Genomic DNA, 21,043 nt, shown 5'->3' on the forward strand with positions numbered 1-21,043 from the left:
TGTGCAGCTACTTTGAATTCAAATCTCCAGGACCTCATAAGCTCCACTCAAGGATACTAAAGGAGCTTGCAGATGTAATCTCAAAGCCTCTGTCTATAACTTTTCATAATTCTTGGAGAACAAGTGAAGTCCCTGCAGACTGAAGGAAGGCAAATGTTGCCCCATCTTCAAAAAGGAAAGGAAAGAAGACCTAGGTAAGAGTCAGTCTGTGAGCACTTAGAAAAGGATGCTGTGATTACTTAAACACAGCATGGGTTTCTCAAAAACAAGTCATGCCAGACAAATCTCATTTCTTTTTTTGATAGAGCTACAAGCTTAGTGGATGAAGGGAATGCTGTGGATATAGTGTATCTTGATATCAGTAAGGCTTTTGACAAAGTTCCCCATGATATTCTTGCAGAGAAGCTGGTAAAATGTGGGCTGGATAAGATTACTGTTAGGTGGATTTGGTTGAGTAACTGAACCCATATAGTCCTCCTTAATGGTTCCTTATCATCCTGGGAAAAGTGACAAGTGGGGTTCTACATGGTGAAGGAATTGAGGGGATGTGCATCAAATTTGCAGGTGATACCAAACTAGGACTAGCAGCTAGCACCACAGAAGACAGAACTGAGATCCAATATTACTTTAACAGATTGGAGAACTGTGCCCAAACTAACAAAATTAATTTTAATAGGGACAAATAAAAGTTCTACACTTAGGCAGGAAAAACCAGCTGCACAAATATAAGATGGGAGCCAACTGGCTTGACAGTTGTGCATGTGAGAAGATCTAGAGGTCTTAATAGACCACAAGTTTAACGTGAATCAACAGTGTGATGCAGCAGCAAAACAAAAACCTAATGCTATTCTGGCTACATCAACAGAAGCGTAGTGTCCAGATCAAGGGAAGTAATAGTCCTGTTCTATTCTGCCTTGGTCAGACCACACCTGGATTATTTTCTCCAGTTCTGGGCACCACAATTTAAGAAGGATATTGACAAGCTGGAATGTGTGCATACTCTTTCAGTGTATTCCTCTCTTCACCAAACATGCCCCTTCAAAGCTGGCATTTGTGGAATAGATAAAGGCAAACAAGTAGTATTGGTATCTGAGGGAGTTCAGAGGGAAAACACAAACCTCTGACATCTATAAGAACTTCCCTATTCACTTCCAAAAAGGGTACATTTGCATTCATGAAAATAGATGAATATGTGCTACCCGCCATTGGCAGTGAAGTGAGTAGGAAAGCTTGGTCATGCCATTCTTTGCATCACATAGTCAACACTCAGTGAAGAATCAAAAATAAGCAAGCAATGTATAATATTAGCAATACTATACTCACTTACCTGTGAGTAAGCCCCATTAAACTCCATGGGGGTTATATCTGAGCAGACTTCTCTAGGATTGCATTCTTACTGTTTCCATGGTGGTTGTTTTCCTGTGTGGCAAACATGTGTAAAGGATCAACATGAGTATCTTGCAATATATACAGATTTAATTATACAAAGTTAAAGGAATATTTTTAAAGCAACCATTCAAGGCATGAAACAAAAGGCCGTTAGCACATCCCAGAAGTCCTGCTGTTGTTCATTTATAAATTATTTCCTGGAATTCACATTACGAAACACATTACAGAAGTGCTCTCTACCCCTCCAGTGTTACAGTTCAAGGTAATATGTGACAGATTTGAACATTTTTTGAAAAGAAAATCTCCCAAGTGTGCAGATTGCAGCATTGCTCACTTAGAGATTACAGAGGCTTTTATATCTGTTACAAACGTGCAGTTATACTGATAACTTCAAAAGTGGAATATTACATATGATGCTGAAAATTCCAAACAAGTCCACTGATATGTTCTCTTTCTTTTCCTTTCTCTCTCCTCCCCACCCTCCTTTTCATTTAGCAATTGCTGGCTTGCCAGAGATCTTGAACTTGAGAAAGGTTAGACTTCACAATGCTGGAGCAGTTTGTGAGCATCAGCAGATTTAGCTTGTAATTTCATTGATCTATGTGGGCTTGCTGTTTGCAAACCAGCTGCTGCACTGTTTCCCCACAGCTACTGATCTGAGTAGCATTGATTTTTTCCCTTACATTAACATAGCATTACTTCTTTAATGGGCAATAAATGACTGGATGTAAATACAAACAGCGCTGCAACAACAAAAGATGGGGGATGAGGGGGATCAGTTTGTCCCCGGCTTTTCATTTATTTATTTATTTACAGGGCTCTATTAATATTTGCCATTAAAATTAAAAGCAAAAAATATTGACCAAGATAATTCAATTTTGATTTTAGAGCAGGTCTTTTCAAAAATGGGTTTTTCCCCAGGAGGCAGCTTTTTTAGCTGTATTTGCTAACAGACATATATTACACTGCATATGGATATTGCTGTTGAAGCACATAGATTTTCATAAGGCTAAAAAGTAAAAGCACTATGAAGTGCCTTGCCCCTTGCCCCTTTATTACTACACTCTGAAAGGTAACGAATTCTAATTTTTATGTCAGCCACAGCAATCACACAAAATACGTTATCTCTTGCCTTAGTAATCATTAGAAAAACATGAAATGGATTTTGTTACAGCAGAATGGCATAGGAAAAATTGCCCAATATAAATTTTTGAAATACTGAATATTCCCTTGTGATGTGAAGTGTCCAGCTTTAAGCCTTTGAAAAGATATCATGTTAAGAAATGCGTCTTCATATTGTCAGTTGGCACTTGTGTTCCTCATCTGCATTGAAGCAAACCTTACCCACAATACAGCGAAAAGGTGACAAATATAATGGATTTCTAAAGCGTATGCTTTAATATACACAAAGCTTCCATGGAAATGGTTTCTGTGCTATAAAAGACATACTCAGTGCTGTTTTTCTAGGAAAAGAGGTGCCAGAGCTCACCATGTGCCTCTCCCTTGTTCTCTTAGATGGCAATAGCGCCCACCTGAGAGGTGCCAGAGCTGAGCTCCGGTGAACTCCGGCTGGAAAAAAAGCCCTGGATATACTGAACACAAGAGTGTTCAATGTCCACTAACTTTCTTCTATGATGTATACAATCTGTTGTGCTCAAATCTCCTTCTCCATAGAGTATATGAAAGGAAGTACCCCCTACCTGCTATTGTGCCATTTCCAGTCAGCATATTCCTGATGAGAGCCAGAACCTGCATGATCAAAATAAACCAATATATAACATATTCAAATATTTTGCCAATTTCCATTAAATAAGGGAAGTGTTTTATTATGCTCTGCTCATCTGGTTACTCCCCCAAAATGCATGATTATACAGTAGTCATTCTACTGTACTTCTGTTTAGGTTATCATCGGAATTTGGGAACTGCAGTTGTAAACTTTAGAACCAGCTGGAATATTAAACAAAGGTTTGAAGATGGTCTAATCCTATGAGTCGTTCAAGGACATGTCACCATATTATCTCAGTTCAGACTAAAGGAGGAATGAAGGGGCTCTACACACATACAAAATGACTGCTTATACTTTGGTTTAATAAGCTAAGATATGTTTATCAGAATTATTTCAGTGTGTCTATGAATTCAGAGAGAATGGTGTTTCTCCTTCTAAAGGTCTTTTTTTTTTTTACTAATAGCCATGTCACAATTCAAAGTATAGAGAAGAAATAACTTGCTTCAACAAGATAAGATTTAAGTTTTTAACCTAGCTGGACACAAAACACACATGCACACATCTAATTGGTAATTGCTATGCTCTGGATCATTTCTGAACAGCAAGGTGCTTCATTGACCCTCATAAAGACATCTGCCTTCTACTGCCCATGAGCGTCTCTTATGGACCCAAGACAAGCAAAGTATTCACTGCTCAGCTTGCTAATATTCTGTATCTCTATGTGCATGTTCTTCAGTGCAATGCAGCTTTTAATTCAGCAGGCTAATTTCTGGCATTTTGGTTTTTGATCCCAGCAAATACTGGAGCCTTCCTTCCTTCCTTCCTTCCTTCCTTCCTTCCTTCCTTCCTTCCTTCCTTCCTTCCTTCCTTCCTTTTTTGCAATAGTGAAATTGTAAAAATAAGTAAAACCAATCAAAATGTTGCACTTGGATGGTTCTAGTTTTGTTCTTTGTTTTTCTTCCTCCCTCATTCCCTCTAAGGGACGCAGGTGGCTCTGTGGGTAAATCTCAGTGCCTAGGACTTGCTGATCGTAAGGTCGGCGGTTCGATTCCCCGCGGTGGGGTGAGCTCCCGTTGTTCGGTCCCAGCTCCTGCCCACCTAGCAGTTCAAAAGCACTCTTAAGTGCAAGTAGATAAATAGGTACCGCTTTATAGCAGGAAGGTAAACGGCGTTTCCGTGTGCAGGACTGGTGCTGGCTCACCAGTGCAGGTTCGTCACGCTGGCCACATGACCCGGAAGTGTCTTCGGACAGCGCCGGCTCCCGGCCTCTTAAGTGAGATGAGCGCACAACCCTAGAGTCTGTCAAGACTGGCCCGTACGGGCAGGGGTACCTTTACCTTTACATTCCCTCTAAACTCAACAGTTTTTAGACCTGCACATGTGTCGTAAGATGGGCTGTGGGGATTTTGTAGGGATTCTGCGGCACCCCCAAGCTTTGCAATTCTAGCTATGTGGGGGTGGGAGCTGTGGGACTGTAATGGGGGATGTTGCACTATATTAACAAGCATTTTTATCCTGCTTCTGGCTGCTTTTCAGTGACTCAGGTTTGCTAAAGGGTCCTATTGTGGATTGGCCCTTTTGTGATATCAATTGTGAGCCATTAAGGGATTGTGATTAAGTGGACACCAGCTCAAGGAAAGAGGCAATCCTTGTACATGCTTTTTAATGCAAGGTTGCCCATTCAGTCATCACTTTAATTTATCTGCAGCACAGGCTTTTACTGGATGCTAAGCAGTTCAGTGGTTTAGGTTCAGTCGAGTCATTTGTTCCTATAGTTTTCAGTCTAACATGCTTAGTTTTGAATGGTTATTTTGGAGTGTTGTTGTTTACAATCTGAGTGCTAAGAGAAGGGTAACTTCCATTCTTTACTTCACACAATCTTGTTAGTTCAATTGATCAGTAAGAAAAGACAGAGTAAAGCAGTGACTAACAGCATGTTCACCTAGGGGAGATGTTTTTGTTCATACACACTCCCTAAGTCGGCTGCTCCTTTATGATGTAAGTTACAGGACAATCCTACCCAGAATCGACTCCCTGGTCAGCAGCCACCATATGGGCTAACTGAATGGGAAATCACCCAATGCCTGAGCCAAATTACCTTGCATATATAAACAATAATGTTGTCGCTTGTTTTGATCCAAGAATGTTTTCCTGTGTTTTGTAATCATGCACGTGAGGCAAGAAGAAACAGAAAATGATCACTTAATGGACAGATCTCATCTGTGTCCAGGAGAAGTAGGAACTGCTTTAAACCACACCAAATGAGGACACTGTTGGATTCCTAAGCACATTTTCTAGACTCAAACAGTACTTACTTTTGAGCAAACAGACTAACAAACTTCCCCATAGGGATGGGCATTACAGAATTGTTATGCAGCATATTGGGCTATATTTGTGGTTGAAACAGAACCAGCGTTTGTTTGCTTTTTCACTTCTAGGTGACTGCAGAACTATGCTTCAGCGGCACTAAGAAATCTATTGTGGAAAGGATTTGAAGGCACTTAGTTGTACTCTTGAGAGTCCCATGGACTGCAAGAAGATCAAACCTTTCCATTCTTAAGGAAATCAGCCCTGAGTGCTCACTGGAAGGACAGATCGTGAAGCTGAGGCTCCAATACTTTGGCCACCTCATGAGAAGAAAAGACTCCCTGGAAAAGACCCTGATGTTGGGAAAGATTGAGGGCACAAGAAGAAGGGGACGACAGAGGACGAGATGGTTGGACAGTGTTCTCGAAGCTACCAACATGAGTTTGACCAAACTGCGGGAGGCAGTGGAAGACAGGAGTGCCTGGCGTGCTCTGGTCCATGGGGTCACGAAGAGTCGGACACGACTAAACGACTAAACAACAACCAACCCACTGCAGAGCTAATCCTTTGGCACCAATCTCTGGAGTGAACCAGGAGTCTGGGTTGCCGGGCTGTCAAGAGTAAAAACAAGAGGGCAAGAGTGGAGAAAAAGCCAGGAGTCAGGGCTGAAGGCAAAGCAGGAGGAGAGGACAAAACCAGATGCGGGACTGGAGAACACGCCAAGAATTGGTTTCAAAGACTGACTAGAAACACAGAGGCATACCAGAACAAAGGTAGACACTGGTGTTCCAAACAAGGCATCAGTAAGATATGAAGTTTCCATTACTCCTTACTCCCAGGAAGAAGTGCCTGCACAGGTGAGCCAAAGAGTTGCTTCCCTCTCCACATAAAACACAGAGCTAAACAGTTCTAGACTCCACTAGCACCTGTGTTTGAAAAGTTGAACCCGAAACATTTTGTAGCATGAAGCATTTCTGTTTGATGTTCCAGACAGCCAGACAGTCATGCCTTCATTTAGGATTTCCCATTGTGTTTCTCCCCCTCAGCATTCTGTGGCCATTTAGCATTCTCAGTCTTGGAGTATCTGGATTATACTTGATGTTCTTACTGTTGCTCCTTTAGGTACCTCCCCTTTTGTTTTCTACTTCTGCAGATATCTCCCCCCTCTTGATTCTCAACAATTGGGATTTCTGCTAATATTTTAAAGTCATAGATTGGGCCTAAACGTCATATACCTATCAAAAAATACCACACAAGAAGGCTTGATATAGATGCATGTCTTTCGAAGAAAGTCATGCATACTTCCAATCTGCGACTGATGGAGTGTTTATTTGCTAAGTGATTTATCTGCTGTACTTTTGCATGAAGAGTTCAATTTAAATGATATTTCTATCAGCTTCAAAACAGAGAGTGCATTTTAACATTCAGGTTGAACATTACATTCCCCCCCCCTAAGAAATCCCTGGTAAATAGTAATTGTCTAAAACATGTTTTACAATGAAACAAAATGAAAATAAGGGAAAATAGGCTGTAAGAGCAGCTCCTCTAATCATGTTAATAGTAGTTCAGTTGTGTTTCTCCTAAATAATCTTGTATTACAGAAGAGGGGGCAGGGAAACCTACACTCGTACTCATGCATTATACTGGAGGATATGGAAATTATCATTATTTTCATTCTCTGCTCTTTTCCTGTAAAGAGCTTTCCAATCAGTGAAAGTAAATACAACTGAATAACGTAATGTATAAATACGGTTTTATTGTTATGACAATTACATTTTATTCAGTGTTGTTGCTTTTTTTGTAATAAATAGATACCATGAAAATTCCAATACAATTTAGGTACAAGTTCGATTTCAACACTTGGGATTTATATTAGGGTGTATAAATTATGTCAGGGAGAAATGCACTCGCAGAAATTAAATTATGTCAGAAATACTGACAGATTGTAGTCAGCACACACCGAGAGGCTCATACTAACACCAGCCTGTTTCAACTTTGACGCCATCAAAATTACATGTTCGCTTGCTTTGTGTGTAGCACTGTAAATGATCAGAGCAAAATAAATTGCTGCCTTCTTCATATCAACTCAAGAAGACTAAAGACAAGTGAGAAACTGAACTTTCGGAGGCAAAGGCACAATACAGCTTTACAGTTAATCATAAGTTACTTTATGTAAACCAAGAGGAATACATTCTCTGCATACAGTAGCCTGGTAATCCAGTAGCCTGGACACCTACGTGTGCATGCAGCCTGGAGCGCCACCAATAAGCTTGCATTGCCCCCTATGGTTGCAATGTATAACTTCTTGGGGGGGGGAGAAAAAAAATACTGGAAAAATATTCTATGAGCTTTCACTTACTCCTTGGAGGGGCAGGATGGAAGAAGATAGGAAATGTGAAATGCATCCAATTACTGGGGTGTGGGTGTGGGTGTCAGGGGCTCACAACATTAATAAGCAGTGCTCCTTTTATTAATGGTGAAAGCACACAAGAAGCTTTCTCAAATTGTAAGTGAACTGGTGGTTCTGTTATTCTTGAAATGCCACTTATCTCAATAGATGGCATAATGTCTGCTCCAAATAAGAAAACAACAAAACATATTACTGCTTATTGCTTCCCCTAATGGAGGAGCAGGGCACCAGAAACTTTACTTTTCCTTTTTCCATGCAAACAGTACAGATCTATTTCTGCATGGCTGGGCCTCTGTTGGGCTACTATAATGAATATTAGAATTGTAGTCCCATGACCATTTCCATAGTTAGTGTCCCAGGAACTGACTTATCAACACAAGGGTAGTAATGGCATAATAAGGGATAGACCATCTATCCAAAAATGTCCTAAGCATCAGTGACAGTGCCCTAAGCATCCTGTCAATCATCCTGACCAAACAAACAAACAAAAACAGTGCTAGAGTTTCACAGGGGAAGACTGAAAAATTATGATATTTTTATGTAAGTCACACTGTACTTTGGGTTATAATTTAGAAGAGGAATATGGAACCCCATAGTGATGTCAGGAGATTGATAGGTGGGCATCCCTACTTAAGTGGGCCACGAGACAAAAAAGGGAGCTCAAGATCCAGCCTGCCAGCTTGATCTTAATCCCTGACCCTGCATTAGAATCTCAGAAGAGTATCCTCTGTCCCAGAGGTGGGCAGAAAGCAGATCATAATCTACTAGTGGATCTCTGGATGATTGGCAGTATATCAGCAGAGATCTCTGACCCAAATTGTTTAAAATAGCAGGAACAACATTGCACTAAACTGCTGAAAGCTGAGGGATGGGCAACCAGTGTTGGATTCTTGTGTGTCTCCATTCAATTTTTGTACTCGAAATAAATTCCTGGATTCAGAATTCTGTAATTCAAAGTGTGCAGTTTTTATACCAAAATTGAGCTGCTGCTGCTGCTGCTGCTGCTTCTGCTGCTGCTGCTGCTGCTGCTGCTGCTTCTTCTTCTTCTTCTTCTTCTTCTTCTTCTTCTTCTTCTTCTTCTTCTTCTTCTTCTTCTTCTTCTTCTTCTTCTTCTTCTTTTGTTATCATCATCATCATCATCATCCCACACACTTCATTCCAAAAGGCTCCCAAAGCAGCTTACATACAATCCATTAAAACAAGACAGTCTCTATCCGCAGGCTTCCAAACCAAAAACACACACACACACGGGAAAGGGGACAGGGACAGAAGAAGAAAATAAGGGTAGAGAGGTTCCTCCTTAAATACGTTAAGGATGAAGAGGTTCCTCAGTCCTGCCCCTAGACTATTGTGATACTCACATGAATAACTTTTTAGAAGCAGTGGCTGTTCTGCAACCAGACATCCTTCCCCTCCTCAGGGACAGCCCAGATTGTGAGGAGGGGAGGAGGAGGAGGAGCCTATTTTGCCACTTGGCAAGGAGACAGCCAGAGCCCTATTCTGGAACCACCCTGTTGCCAAGAGACATGGTGTCCATGGCCCTTTCCTCTCCTGCTGACACCACCTGTTAACTTCGTCTGCATCTAGATCTTAGGGTTGTAATGAAAATCAAAGTAGATCCTGCACACCTGAAGTCTGGCACCCGCCCCACTGGCGTATTGCCAACATAAACTTGTAACGGCCTTGAACAGTTGCTTAGCAATGAGAATTCTCCACAGCAACTCATATCCTTCTCGGGTCATGTGATCAAGTGAGGAAGGTTGGCATGTGCCAAGGAGTGTGGTGGAGTCTCCTTCTTTGGAGGTCTTTAAGCAGAGGCTTGACAACTATATGTCAGGAGTGCTCTGATGGTGTTTCCTGCTTGGCAGGGGGTTGGACTTGATGGCCCTTGTGGTCTCTTCCAACTCTATGATTCTATGATTCTATGTGTGAATCAGCATTGGTCGGTGTATGCTGCCAGAGTATGTCTCTCTGGTCAGATGGCAGAGGACAGAAGAGCCTTGTATATAGTTCTGTTTCTGATTTGTTTTCTTTGTATAGACCAGTAGTGTAATACAACTTGTAAATAACAAAGACATTAAGAGAAGAACTCAATGGGTGAGGTGTTTATGCCTGTCATGGAAATTCACCAAGAGCGGACTGGACTGCTGCTGTTGCTGTGAAGACACAGGGAGAATTTCTATGGAGCTCTGCTGGCACAAATAAAAGGTTTCCAAAGAGTTGGCATTCACGCACTAACATAACCCACCACTACTATCCCATTGTGAAACCCAAACCAAGGGACTGCCCAGTCCTTGCGCAAAAAGAAGTCAGCAACATTTCAGCCCCAATGGTATATGGCCATTATAATAGCTATACTTGTTTCCAGCATTAATTGAAATCAACAGACTTTCTGCTTTCAGTTACAATGGGCATGGGACTTGTTCTATTCTATGCCTCCTATATACATATCTTATCACAGGAGTGAGATTGAAAAATAATTTTCTACATATGTTTTTCTTTTGATTGCAAAATGGTGGGCTATATGTTTTACAGTATTCATTGCAACGCTCACAGATATCTACTCTCCTGGGATCTAGTTTAATTTCTTATATATCCATGTCATTTTTCTTTCCTATTAATATTCCCACATGGCAAGTACATTACTTCATGCTGCTGAATTGATTTTCAAGAAGAATCTCTTTTCACATAAATTGTTACTTTTCATAAAACCCATGAAAATTTCAGACAAAATTACACAAAACTCAGTCTCACAAGGAACCAATAGCAACGTGCAGGAGGAATACCCCGCTTGCAATATTATTCTGGCAAGTATTTGTGAACAGATTAAAACTTATTCGTAAGAAACACATTTTAAAACATAGCTTGCTGTTGAATTGTATAGGATGTACAGTACGTGTCAGACCTGGGAGCCAACCCTAAGCAAAGGCAACCTTTACTTTAATTAGTCAACACTCATCCCAAAGCTTATTTATATTATTGTATTGCACATTAAGGAATTCAGGAGAGAGAGACTGCTTCACATTAATAACAGTTATTTATTCAAAATCATTTACAAGGTTTCCTCAGTACTGTTGCTGTGACATCAACTTCTTCCTAGGCCACACCCTAGGAACATTGGGAGGTCATTTAGTTCAACCCCCTGCTAAGTGCAGGATTCACAATGCAGGCTACACCTACAGCATCCCAGGCAGTTGGTTGTCCAACCTCTGCTTAAATATTTCTAGGAAATGAGAGTCCATCCATCTGTTCCACAGTCAAATAGCTCTTGCTGTCTGCTTTCCCAAAGTCTCCACCTGTTAGTTCTAGCTTTGCCCTATGGAGTAACAAAGAGCAGGTTTGCTCCACCTTCGGCATGGCACCCCTTCAGATATTTGAGGACTGCTATGTTCTCTCCATCATCCTCACTTATCCAGGCAAACCACTGGCAAAATTTTCAATCGTTTGTGGAGGGACTTGGTATCCAGACTTCTTGCTGTTCTGTGTTCCACCCTTTGGGCATGTGTATTATAAATACAAAATGCATACAATTGTAAATCTGCAAAACCCAGGGTGGAATGGACCTATAAGAATGCCACTGGTAAAGAAACAGTGTGATCTGTCAATCCGTAACTACAAAGGATCTACACTGACCTTCAAAGGCAGTCAGCTGCCTAGAGCCAAATTGCCAAGGGCAGGGCACTTTGCAACATCAGATGAGTGCAATCAACAGCCATAATTTAAACTACATTGATAATCAATGTTGGACCTTTCCATTTACACTTTTAGTATTGAATTGTATGCAGAGTTGATTAAAGTGCACCCACTGTATATACATATGAATAATTCTTTTTTTGGAAATTTTATCTGTCCGTGTCTGTGTGTGTGTGTGTGTGTGTGTGGTGAAAGTATCACCACCCTCTGTATTTTACTCAGAAGAAAATCCCACTGGGTAGGGTTTTCATACATCCAGGAAATCCTGGACATGTCCTCTTTCGGGGGGGCAACATGCCCATCTGGGGGTATTTTAAAATTTTTAAGGCAATGTCTGGATTTGGGGGTATTTATTTACCGTATATGGGGATGGGGTTTGGCTCAGGTTCAGGCGCAGATTTAGCTTTGCCTTAAAATCCAAGAATCCCACTAAGGCAACCTATCTCAGTGATGGATTCAGGATCTGTCCAAATCTGATGCACACCCTTAAATTTTTGGATTACAGCAAGGGCTAAACTAAATGTTACACTAAATACATTTTTGCACTTAATGTGACAGGTTCTTAAAAACCAAATAGCAGGATCAGAAACGTGGTGGGCATAGAGGGATTGTTTAACCAATCTCCCCCTTTTATGGCCCTAATGAAAATCGCCTAGCTCTCCTGAAGCCACTATTTTTCTCTCAATATAACAAGCAGCTTTGGAGGAAAGAGGAAGGTTTACATTGGGATCGTGACTGGGAGGGAAAGAGTTAAATTACCCCTCCATGCCCACCACAGTCCCAGTCCCAATGGATAGGCAGACATGCTATTTTGGTTTTCAGAAACAGGTTGGTCCTCCAGCACCATAATTCAAAAGCATCAATTCTTCGGCAATCAGCCTTCTTTATGGTCCAGCTCTCACTTCCATACATCACTACTGGGAAAACCATAGCTTTTACTATACGGACCTTTGTTGGCAAGGTGATGTCTCTACTTTTTAAGATGCTGTCTAGGTTTGTCATTGCTTTCCTCCCAAGAAGCAGGCGTCTCTTAATTTCATGGCTGCTGTCTCCATCTGCAGTGATCATGGAGCCCAAGAAAGTAAAATCTCTCACTGCCTCCATTCCTTCCCCTTCTATTTGCCAGGAGGTGATGGGACCAGTGGCCATGATCTTCGTTTTTTTGATGTTGAGCTTCAGACCATATTTTGCACTCTCCTCTTTCACCCTCAATAAAAGGTTCTTTAATTCCTCCTCACTTTCTGCCATCAAGGTTGTGTCATCTGCATATCTGAGGTTGTTGATATTTCTTCCAGCAATCTTAATTCCGGCTACCAATCACTTAATTCCGGCTACCAATCACTTATACCATAAAAATGTCTTCAAATTAATATTCTTATATCTTTTGACATGGCATTTAGCTAAGTCATCCCATCTAGCTAAGTGATCTCACCTCAAGGTGCTGTGTCCAACAGAAACCTTCAGGGAAGGAAATATAAGATAGGGAAAAGTTGCAATTTTGTGACCTCTAGAAAACTTTCAAAAATGTGAAAAGGGGGAAAGATCATTGCCTTTCCTGATCTTTACCTCAATGCAGAATATATGAAATAAAGTAGTTCTCAACATTTTCCTCCTCAGTTTCAACAAAGTTAAAAATGTATATAATATAAAATATGGCTGGCAAGTTCAGGGTCACACAGTGCCTTGTTACAGGGCCTCTGGCCATGGCCTCACTGGCACTGACTCAGCTGCTCTAATTCTCACAACTTAAAATGCTACGATACCATAGCAGAACACTTTTTAACATACAAAACAGTGGGAAATTCCTCAGCACTCCTCATACATTCCCCACCAGTCAAGTGCCCCTTTCAGGTCCCTCAGCTTCTTTCATCAACATGAGGACATGTGTCCCCTTGGTCCTCTTGCCCATCCTGTACACCCTTCTTAGTAAACTCAAACTCTGTCCTTCCTCACCAAGCCTCCAAGTGCCCTTTCCCACACTGGCCCCTTCAAATCTGTATTTAGCAGATCAACACACATATAGACACACACACAAACTAATGGGAAGAATGTCATTTGAAAACAATGGGACGCAACTTTGAACAAAGCTAAATAGCAGTCTTGGAGCCTTCTGTGACAGAAAAACAACAACAACCCTGTAAACTTGTACATCAGTATCACGACCAGATACCCTCCCCACTTTCCCATATTGTATTGGTTTCCCTCCAGAGTTATGGGGAACCCAAAAGCTTGATCTATATCAATACTTTTTTGTATATTCTAAAAACGGCATTATTCTTCCATGGTTTTTAGATAATGCTATATACATATAAGGTAGGGTGGAATTGATCTAGGTCGCTATCATGGTCTAGAATAGGGCTATGCGATATATCGATATATCATCCAAAACCAGTTTGAAGACCATCTCGTGATATTGGTTTCATAATTTTTGACCTGGCCAATCATGGTATGTGTGTGTGCCATGCAGAAATCACATTACTGGGGGCAGGGGGTGGGGATGAAGCTAGCTAATACCTCTACACAGCTCCATCCTTATTTCAAACATTCTGATATATCAATATATCACAATGTTTAGCTGGTGATATATTGCGATGTTGAAAACCAGATATTGCCCAGACCTAGTCTAGAAAGATTTGCTGGTTGAGAAGCAGCAGCATTCCATACCTTTTGAGATTCTGGTGTTAACCTGAACTATGTTTAATGGATTGAGGCAGACATTCTTAAGGGTACATAGACCTCTTGTTGCTTAAGCCCTTCACAATTTCCAAAGATCATCCAAGCTTGAGTTATGTCCTTATCATATTCAGACAGTAATGGCACAAGATGACTATGGGCTTCACCTACAGGGATTGTTTTCCTCTGCAGATTCACAAATACCAAACTTGTTATTATTTAACTGTCTGCAGTCACGATGCTGGGCTAGTTTTCTGATTTCCACAAGTATATTTGGTTAGCATGCCTTTTTACAAATCAATTATTTAAAGTCAGTAACATTTAAGAACGTCCAACTACAATGATAACACACAACAGAAATGACATTTCTTATCATTTCTAAAGAATCTGTTGTCTGTTTTTTAAGAGCATACCAGTTCCTATAGCACAGGCCAACAAGGGTCATTAAGCACCAATAGGTCTCAGAATCTTTCTTCAGAGTCAATCACATTGTAGACTTCACTAGGGATCTCATTTTCCTTCCACACAAGATCTGCAGGGCAAAGAAGGCAAATGAACTATGAAAAATATAATCACTGCTTTTTACTGTTGCCTTTTTGTCATAAAAATTCCATTTATTTAAATTCCATTAAAAAGAACATTTGGCTGCCGAGAGCATAAATATATACTTTTCTTATATTTACAATTTTTCATTCTCACTCTCCAAAAGTCTTTGACATTTCCTTCAATCAATATATTTAAAACAATTTTCATGCCACAAACTAATGAATTTGTTCATGTAAACATGCATTACTGTGGGTGATTAGACATATGAAAAGACATGCAGACATACAAGATTTGTCAAGGTCTTCATATGGTACATTCTCTTTCAGCTGTGGATAGGAATTGAGAAACAGTTCATATGCTTGATATAGTATTTTCAGGCAATAAGAAAGCAGATAAACGGAAAGATCTGATCATTAAAGGGGCTATACCAGTAATATAGGGGTTTTGCTCCAACAACAAATGGTATTGACCAGTTACATATTGACAATACAGGTCTAACAATTCAACACATTCCAACTACTGAGATTCATACACATACCTTGTTTACAGTTTCAGGAAACTCTTAATTACATTATGTGTTTGAGTTGGAGCACTTGCAGAGTAAGGATCTCAACATGTACAAAAGTCCAATACCTTAAGAAAGAAAGTCAACACATGACCTGCTTTAAACTTCCATAATTCTAAATTGTCTTGGATTCAGAGCCAACTGCAACTTCTTATTTATTTATATTCATATCACACCTTTATTTCTATCATGGAACCCAAGGTGGCTGTGGTGTTTGCCTCCTAGGATGGGTCATAAGGAAAGGGTTAAAATAGGTGTGATGTGATTGGCCAGTGAGAATGCAAGGGGAGAATAAAAGTTAGAGTGAAGTTGAGATTTGGGAGTTGAAGAAGGAAGAGGGAGGTTTAGGTGTGGGTTGGTAGAGTTGTATTGTGAGAGAGTGAGAGGAATTGTTAGGTGGAGTCAGATAGATAGTTGGAATAATCAGTTTGGAGTTGTTAGGAACTAAGAAACTGACAAGAGAAAAATTAACCGAAACCATAAGCTTGTTCCTGCATTTAAAAATAAACTTGATTATTTGTTTATGTTAACAACTGACTGGACTCCGTATGTCCCGTGAGATACGGGGTGGTGGCAGCGGAAAAAGCAATCGCAGTGGCGGCACAGGGTCAATAGACCGTCAAACGTCTGGGGGCCCTGTGTGTGATCGCCACAGTGGCCCACATGCAGTTCCCATGCAGTCACTCAGGCACTGACCAGACTCACAACTGTTTGGCTCCATCAGGAGGTGGCCTCCTGTCTTTTCAAGCTATTCTCTGGGAGTAAACATATTTTTCAGAATATATCCCACAAGATCAGAGACCAGGCCAGCACAACTAATGTCCTATCAGGCCAAGCACAACCCTAATGGGCAAAAAACATTTCTGGTGCATTGTTCAGACTGCAAGAGCAGAACAGTGAATAATATACACTCCTGGTAAGACGGAAAAGCATGCACGCCAATTTAGATCTCTTCACTACACTGTATATTTCACTGCCTATGAATAGCATTTGGAAATTGCAGTTGGTTCAGTATATAGCAGCTAAGTTACCACCTGGGACCTTTCGATCTGACCACCCAGGGCGAGATTTACTGATGCCGGTTTGCTCCATTCAAACTACTGAATCTAACCACAAGACTTTTAACAGACTGGGGCCAGGATATTTGAAGGCCCAGATACTCCCACACAAATTTGTACAGTCATAAAGATGTGCTGAATTTCTCCAAGGGCCTTTAGATCTAAGGTGAGTGGCTACTGTAAAAAGAACTTGCTCTGTCTGTGGGATTCCCTCCCCAAGCACATTCATTTACTATCATTTATACCAGGGAGGGGGAGCTGTGACTCGCTAGAAATTGATGGACAACAATTCCCATCTTCTACAACAATTGTCCAAGCTGGCTGGTGCTGATGGGAGTTTTAATCCAAGAACATTTTGAAGGTCAGAGGATCACCATATCTGATTTTTTAAAATCCTACACAACAAGAATTTGGAGCAGTGTTTAATGCAGATTTTCTGCTGATGGTTTGTTATTCTGTAAGCTGCGATTTGGTCTTATTTGACCCTGGGTAGGGAATTGGGGCAATTTTCCTGGAGATCACACATGGAGGGGGACATATCAACACCCATGAACAATAAATGCAAACTCACTCTCTCTCTCTCTCTCTCTCTCTCTCTCTCTCTCTCTCTCTCTGTGTGTGTGTGTGTGTGTGTGTGTGATATAAGGTAACACTGACGGAGTGCAATTGGAAGGAAATGTGGACCTTAACTGAACATCCAGCTCCTTATTACAAGTTCCAGTGTGATCAGTGATTCTTACTTTTTAATGAACAGAATTAAAGCCCCAGGCTTTCTGAGCTGATTTTTTTTTAAGTATATCACAGCATTAAACTATTTAAAATAATGGTTATAAACAGCTTTGAGAGCCAAATAGTCAAAATGTCAGATATCACAAAACTATTAACAAATTCATTTTCTGGGAAGTAATCCCAATATTTAGGGGGGGAATGCATTATGGCTGAAACCAGACAGAGCAGACTTAGGAAGGATCATATATGCTTTTATATTTTTCAGGCATTGCAGATGATGTCTCAAGTTCTGTGGCAGAGTCAAGAATGGACCCAAGGTAAGGAGAAAGGTCACTAATTTATGTACTCTGTGCTGGTGCTAGCAGACACTCCAAAGGCATTAGCAGCAAGGAAAAATGGAAGGAGCCTAAGACTACTTGAAGTTATCTTCAGGGCCAGAAATCTCAGTCCCCCCTGCTTTTCAGTCCTGTAATATTAACAGCAGCTGAAGTCCACACCACAAAAGCAATTACCCTTTTAATACTTGGTGTCCTCTTTCCTTTAGGTCTAATGTAGGGTGGGGAGCTAACAAACAAACAGTAGGGAGCAAGCAAACAAACAAACAAAGCAGAATGGACAATAGCAAAGCAGTGGATGCCTTCCATTGAAGTAAATGTCCTTAGATTAAAAAAGTCTGGTTTTCCCCACTTTAAAACAACAACGACAACAAAGGTCTATGGAAACATATTTCTAGGCTACATGTAGTTTTGGCTTGGTTCCACAAAATGAACTGTAGAATTGCCTCAATTTAATTACTACCCCATGAAGCATTCTGACAGCCCCAATGCAATGCTTAGCAAGCGTTTTACCTCAGACAGCTTCAAGATGTATTGCAGCACTGAAATTACAATACATACCATGACTTGTTCTGTCATCCCACTTTGGGAAAGCAGCAAGCTTGTCTCTTTAATAAGCTGTCTGATATACCACCCATTTCACCTGTAAAAACAGAGGTAAAATGTAACTAGCCATAAGTTAGCATTCTAACTGCAGGCATAAAGCTTAATTTTAAAATCTGTATGTTTATGTGTGCATATATGAATATTGTGTGTGTATGTGTGTATTTTGTTGTTGTTGTATAGTTGTTTAGTCGTGTCCGACTCTTCGTGACCCCATGGACCAGAGCACGCCAGGCACTCCTGTCTTCCACTGCCTCCTGCAGTTTGGTCAGACTTGTGTTTGTGGCTTCACGAACACTGTCCAACCATCTCGTCCTCTGTCGTCCCCTTCTCCTTGTGCCCTCAATCTTTCCCAATGTGTATGTGTATACATATATACATATAAAAAGCAAACAAACTAACAGATATACACATGTGCTGAGGAGCCATGTTGTACTGGTTTAGGGTGGAATCCTATTCACCCTCAACTGATAGTAGGTTTCACTGAACTCTATGGGACTTACTTCTGAGTGGACATGTATAGCATTGCTCTGTTAATCAGCGGATTATTCAACAAAACCTTCATTTGCTTAATCAATGGAAGTTAAAGGCATGCTTGTTACTGATCTAAAGCTAGTTTGGGTCTAGCGTGTTATAGACCAGGAAACGACAAAAAAAATGACAAAGGTGTCTAATCCTTACAACAATGAACAGTAATTTTGGTTTATTAAACTGCAAATTATCTCACACTTCCTTCAATATTTCAGAAAGGTGCCCACAATTGAGGGTTTTGGTTATATGCCAATGAAGTTAATCAATTAATTGATGGATTAGTTGGTTAAAGGGCAGGTGATAAATCAACTTGCAATTCTTTCATTGGAAGACAGCCCTATTATATAGAACACACACAAGTGCACACACTAATCTTCAGATGTTTCCAGCAAAACATATTCAAATCTAATAACGAAGCAACACATTTCTAGCCCCTTCTGGCAATTAAACCCGGCCATTCCATGTCACCCAGTATGCACATGTTAATTACATGTCCACGTGGGTCATATGTCTTGAGAACATGCAAACTTATTTCAACAGAAAAGAAATGAATTGCACCACAGTACAAAAGACCAAAATTATTGTTGTCAGCAATATCTGTACAATAATTTTTTTAGCAGTTTATATAGAAATAAGGAAAGTACAACACTGGTTAAAAATTTCCTAAAAATCAGATAAAACAAAAAATGCAATTGTATTTCACAGATAAAAGTGACCCATGTACGAAACTAAAATAAAAATTTAACAGTAGGAATCAGAGTCCAGCAAAGCTTGAATAAGCATATACATTTTTAAGAGGTGTTTAAAGATACTGTCCCGGCCACATGAATTACCCAGGGGAGGGCATTAAGGAAAGCAGTCCAAGAAAGTCCATTTCTGCATTGTCACTGGTCAGGGAATACTGAAGACCTTAAAGATGACCTTAGCAGTAGTGTGGGCAGGTGTCTGCTAGATATACCAGCCCCACTATGTTTAGGACTTTCCATGTCAGCAACAAAAATCTTGACCTTGCACCACACATACTAGCAGCTGTATTTTGCACTAGCTGCTGATAGTTAATCGGATGCAAGGACAGCCCCACATACAGCACACTGCAATAATTTAATTGTGACCTAACCAATGCATGAACCGCCATGGCAAGGTGTGCAATATTCAATTGTTCCAGTTAGAATGTGTTTGATTATAAGTTTTGCAACCAATAACAGAATTTAAATAATATAACATGGGAATCACCAAGTACAGCTCTGTTTGTGTTTTTAAAAGCTGTTTATGTAAAACTAGTCATTCCAGAATATGGACTCAAATCCTGATGCATGTTCTGTTAAATGCCCAGCAGTGTAGATAGCAGCACACACACACGAATGCACACTTGGATGGAAATCTGATCAAGAAAAACACAACTTAAGTCACTGTGAAAGAAGATATTGGAGCCCTTCAAGTAATCTGGTCAATTGTGGCGAACATATGGTACACCGGCCAGAGGGGGCACTCAGAGCCCTATCTGTGGAAACACGTGCCATCACCCCAGCACAGAGTTTGTTGGGGCAGCATGTGCACCAAGTAGAGCCATGCGTGTGTGAGTAGCTGGTTTGCCACCCATGGGCTGCAGCAGAAACGTGAATGTTCCATTGTGCTATCTTAAAGCACATCGGTGCAGAACTGCCAGTAAGCCTGGCAGCATTTTGCTCCCTCCCGCATGAGCGGGCTTGAGAAGTACAGCCCAGCAGGCTAGCCATCAAATCATAGGATTGTGGGTAGTTGGAAGGGAACCCGAGGCCCATCTAAGTCCAACCCCCCCCCCCAACGGTGCAGGGATCTCAACCACAGCACCCATGGCAGATGGCCATTCAGCTTCTGCTTTGGAATCTCCCAAAGAAGAGTTTCTTGAAGGGAAATTATCAAAACGGCCATGTTGTCTGGGAGTAATTCTCTTTTTCATGATTTCCCAAACGAGGATAATGCAAACTTTTACCTTTCAATAAAAAGTTGCTTGCATCATTGAAAGCTCTGTTATTGTGTTTTTCTTTTAAGACAAAAGATGTTAATATGTGAGTTGTTTTTTTCTAAACTAAAACCTCAGTATTCAGGTTAAATTGCCGTGCTGGCACTTTGTGATAAATAAGTTGGTTTTGGGTTGCAGTTTGGGCACTCGGTCTCTAAAAGGTTCGCCATCATTGATCTAGGTGAAAGGCAATATACGGAGGTCTGCGTTACTTGATGCAATGCATCCTTAATTGTTTTTATTGTTTCATTGTTAGATTATTGTATGATCTTAGAAAGTATAATTTTAGAAGTATCATGAAGAGATCCTACACTTCTAAATTTGCCACTACCCAACTGATGTGGGTTTTTAAAAATTGAACCAATCAACCCACCCACCCAGTTTTACCACCTCGATATACATTATTCTAAAAATGCACAAAGGCTGCAATCCTAACCCCACATACCAGGGAGTAAGCCCTATTGAATTCAAAAGGA

The 21,043-nt window shown here is 40.7% G+C and overlaps 1 long non-coding RNA gene across 1 annotated transcript in view; it reads right to left on the reverse strand.

The window, feature by feature from the left end:
* LOC309366174 overlaps positions 1-21,043 on the reverse strand; it is a 358,147-nt gene that overhangs the window by 209,098 nt on the left and 128,006 nt on the right. The window contains exons 4-7 of the long non-coding RNA XR_014166546.1: positions 17,993-18,074; positions 14,612-14,730; positions 3,090-3,138; positions 1,328-1,419 (exon numbers count right to left, since the gene is read on the reverse strand). This is a non-coding gene — a long non-coding RNA (uncharacterized lncRNA). The remainder of the gene's footprint in view (positions 1-1,327; positions 1,420-3,089; positions 3,139-14,611; positions 14,731-17,992; positions 18,075-21,043) is intronic.

The sequence above is a fragment of the Podarcis melisellensis genome, assembly GCF_964234715.1.
Source record: "Podarcis melisellensis genome assembly, chromosome: 3".
Taxonomy (NCBI): Eukaryota; Metazoa; Chordata; class Lepidosauria; order Squamata; family Lacertidae; genus Podarcis; species Podarcis melisellensis.